Consider the following 4,947-nt stretch of genomic DNA (forward strand, 5'->3'; position numbering starts at 1 on the left):
AAAACATGTGTATTTGTAGGAGAGGATGCCAGTTTATGTTTTTTCTTCATTGCAAAGAGGATAATGTGGGTGTCATGGATTTGAAAGGTTTGTCACGTTGGTTTAGTGGTATTGTTTTATTTTCTTTAATAAACATATTTTTTTCATATATTGTGTATTTGATATCACAATCCTATCTATTTTACTTTCATAGAGGTAGAAGATAGAGAGGCATAGTGAATATATATTGTAGGAATGATCAGTCAAATCGTAAAAATTGAACCGTTTTTAAAAAGCAAATCGAACCGAAAACTCAGTTAAACCAAAAAATGTGGTTTGATATGGGTTGAAGAAATTTTGAAACCGAATTAGTTCGGTTCGGTTCGATTTCAATTTCAAAAATCAAATTTGAAATCGAACCGAACCGTTTTTAACTAATATATATATATAAGAGTAAAACCGAATTTAAAATCGAACGATTTTTAATTTAAAGAACCAAATCGAATTTAAAACCGAACCGAATCAATTTTTAATTAAAAAAATATAACATAGATTTTTTAAGGATGTTAAATCGAATTTGAAACTGAACTAAATCATATATATGTCAGTTTTACATATTAAAAAATTTAGTTCAATTCGATTTGACCACCAAATCGAACCGAATCGTTTTCACCCTTAATATATTGTGTATTTGGCATAAGGTATAGAAATTGTGTTTTGCTTTTATTATAAGTTATAAATTTCGTATTAAATGAAGTTTCTTTTTTGTTTTCATATTGATTTTGCTTATGTCTATTCACAAAGCTTGTATTTGTGCAAACCAATGTAAAAGTTTTTTCGCCTTTATATGATATTTATTTTATTCATACTTTACTGATTAATTGCTTCAATTTTTGAAAATATATAGATGCTTTTTTTGAATTATTAATTTAGATTATGATTCTTTATTTACAACATATTTAAATTTTTTTAATTAGATTTTGCATTTAATATTGTGTAATCTTGTTGATTGTCAGAAAATATATATATCCATATTTTAAAATAATTATCGTGTACTTTAATTTAATATTTTATGTTTATGATAGAAACAGCTTTTAGATATTTTTTTTTTCAAAATTTCATTTAAAATTAGACATTTGTTCCGTTGCTCCTTTATTTTTTTCATTAAATTATAAAATTTATCTCTAAACCCTCAAATTTATGTAAATTTTTTTTATTAAGTCTTAAAGTTTAAAAAGTTTCAACACTTCGATGTCTTTTTAAACTTTAAAAAATGTTTAATTAAGTTCATCATAAACTTTTTTTTATTATCTAATAAATCATTGAAATTTCAATTTAATATTTGATAAGTTCTTACCATATTCGCTATTTTTAAAAACTCCCCTACCTTTTTGACAAAAGAAATTCAAAGTCTAATGTCTTATTAGACACAAAACTTAATTCGTAAATTCCCTACTTATACTAGGAATCTATTAGATCTAATATTGAAAGTTTAATAACTTATATGACATTTTAAAAATTTATAGACATGTTAAACACAAAATTAAAACTTTAGAAATCTAGTAAAAACATTTTCAATTTTGTAAAACTATTAAACATCAGAAAGAAAAAACAAAGGTTAGAGATTAAACCATATTACACTTCAAATTTAGTCACTGAACTTTGAGGCCATTTTTTCTATTTGGTCCTTAAACTTTTAAAATTACAAATTGAACTTTGATTTTTTTTTAAAAATTAAAAAATTTACTAATTACAAAATTTAGAATTTGGACAAATATCAATTTATGCCCTAAACTTTTGGGATGGTATCAATTTAAATCATAAACTAGTAATTGTATCAATTTAAACCCTAAACTTTGGGATTTGTATCAATTTAAACCTCAAACTAATAGTTTTATCAATTCAAACCTTGAACTTTTATAAGTGTATCAATTTAAACCATGAACTTTCATAATTGAATTTAAACCCTCCAGTATGTTTTATTTGGATATATTTATGAAAGTTCAGGATTTAAATCGATATAATTATGAAAGTTCAAAGTTTAAATTGATGCACTTATGAAATTTCAGGGTTTAAATTGATAAAATTATTAGTTTGAGGTTTAAATTGATATAACTTCCAAAATTAAAAGTTTAAATTGATACAATTATTAGTTTAGGGTTTAAATTGATACAAATCCAAAAGCTTGAAGGTATAAATTGATATTTGTCCAAAGAGTTTTATTAGATAAGAAGTTATATTTATATCTAGGTTTAAATCATCTTGGTCTCTAAATTTTGAATGTTGTTCTATTTTAGACCCAAACTTTCAAGAACGTCTATATTAGTTTATGAACTTTAAAAAAAAATGTCTACTTTTGTCCTTACTATTAAGATTCTGTTAATTTTTTAATATAATAAAGAACATTTTTAGATGACTAGGCTGCCAATTAAGTTATCCACTCTAAAAAATCTAGGGTTTCAATTTTGAATTAGAGAGTAAATCTAAAGTTAGTTTGTGTTGGTTGTTAGCATTCTACTTCAATTTCATTCTACTCTATTTTCATTTGAGTTGCTGTGAGATTCCAATTTTAGGATTTTTGAAAAAAGAAATAAAAAGAAAGATAGTGGAAAAATATTTAAAAAATGAGAGGGGGAAGACTGTAATTTATTTCCACTTTCCTGTATTTAAGTTTATGTCCGGGTTGAGTTAAAAAAGATCCAAATAGGATTTGTATCTAATAGTTGAATTAATATTTTAAAAAAGATAATAATAAAATAGTAAGAAATTTATTCCCTTACTTTTTAAATTTTTGGTCGTTGTGTGTGTGTATAGACGACATGTGGCCCCTACTGAAGCTGCGACATTTAGCATCAAGGTAACGTCATGTCGACTCGACTGTCAAAGAACTGGAAAGTACGCCAACTTTGTTTCCACATAAATAATGTATTTTAAAAATTAACAACTAGCACCACACTACCCAAACTATATTGTATTTATTTATTTGTGTATTAAAAAACGACAAATTGCAAAACGAGATGCTCTGCTCTGAAAACTGATCCTTTTCCCTGCCCATATTTACATTTCTGTCCCTTACCATTCTTTTGCTATTTGCAACTCCGCCCCTTTAGGACTGTCTGGAACTTTCCATGAAACATTTTGTGGGCCGCCTTTGACGTGACCCTATTGAGCCCAATATGTCAAGTCGGTCCATGTTTGTATTCAAGGGTTTCTATGTAGGAATAATTAGATATATAGCTGTAATTACATTATTATTTAGAAAAATAATAAAAAGTCGAATAATTTTGAATTATAGAAAGACGCATGAATGTCACGTGAGTCTAATTTTCTGAAATTCTAAAATTCCTTCACCCTCGCAGTGTAATTAATTCGACATCTTTATTAATGAGACTATAATTAATTGTTTAACTATATATCCCAACAGACTTTCAACGTCAACTAAGATCATCAATTCAAGTGAATAGTTTGCCATAAATCTCGCAATTTAATAGTTAGTTTGCATAGTTGTTTTGAATTTTCAAATCGTGTACATCAACTAATTTTCCAATATTGTTTTGAAATTTAAAATATCATATTATATTAATTATCCTAACTAAGATTTTTTATTTTATTATACTTTCTATTAATCTTAATCATGATTCACAAGTTTTAAATTATTTTGAATGTTATATTTATTATTCTTTTGTTTCAAACATAAAACATTATAATACAACACGTAGACCTAGTTTTCTTCATCCTCCGTTTGGAGTGCTTTCTTGTTATGGTTGTTCAACGATTAAGAGTTTTGTTCAATGATAAGTGAGATGAAAATAACCAGTATCATGACTTCTGATTTATCGAAGTTTATGACACATATTTTTCTATTTTCATCTTTTTTTTTACTGATTTTATTTTTTGTTCTCAATCGACAACAAGTCTACTTTGAAGGCTTGAATTAATCGATCAAATCTACTGGTGCATAAATGAAAGGTCGACTTAATCGACCATCGTCCATGAGTTCAAGTTACAAAGTCTCTTTTTTCCAAAGTGATTCCTATTGAGCCATTGTGAAAAGGTAGGCCAAACATATGGACGACGTTGGTATTAACTAGTTTGCTTTGGGGGTCTTAAACCCACTTTAACAGATTCGATCAAGGATGTACCGTCGTCGAAAATTGTTTGTTTCTCTTCTGTTCATATGATCTCCATGATTGACATTAATACCACATCATAATTGGTTAGTAATTTCAATTAGCGATTTTTAATTGGGATTTTCATACTCTAATCTAAATCAATCTCTTTCTTCATGAATGCAATTATTTAGATAAAGTTTTTATTAGTCCCACTCTCATTTGTTAAAATGATATTTTGGTCTAGAACAAGAATAAGTATTGTTACAGAATTTTGGGTAAGTTCAAAAGCGATTTAGACGGTTTGGTTAATTGATTTTCAAATTGTATTATATTTGTTTTTAAGTTTGGTATATTTTTTATGCGTAGTTTGGAGACTAATTACACTGAATTTATGGGTCACGTAAATATCTCATCGGAAGTATCGGCAATACCTTTTATGACTACAAAACTCTCATCCGAATTACAGTGTAACTAATTTTTTTCTTTGCACATTTCTTTTATCATACATCTTTATTTTCTTCTAAAATATCTCCCCTGTTTTAAATCATCAAATCATGTTGTCATTTTTTTTTCAAATATCAAAACTAAACCATTTTCTTTTTCAAATATAATTTTATTTATTTGTTTTGATTTTCTTTTTAACATTTCTTCAACTTATTTTATGTTTTTACATTTTGATTTTTTAATTAGTTTGAAAATGTTATACAATCAAATATCAGATTTTTTAATTAGTTAGAAAAATTTAGAGTGAAGAAAGACAAACCAATCGCATACAAAGTAGTAGGGTGGAGGAAATTATAGCTACGATGATAGATTCAAAGACAGTGATTCTATTCATGACAACACCATTGTTAGG

Source organism: Benincasa hispida, chromosome 4 (genome assembly GCF_027475165.1).
Source record: "Benincasa hispida cultivar pf3 chromosome 4, pf3_genome.v1.1, whole genome shotgun sequence".
NCBI classification, from domain to species: domain Eukaryota; kingdom Viridiplantae; phylum Streptophyta; class Magnoliopsida; order Cucurbitales; family Cucurbitaceae; genus Benincasa; species Benincasa hispida.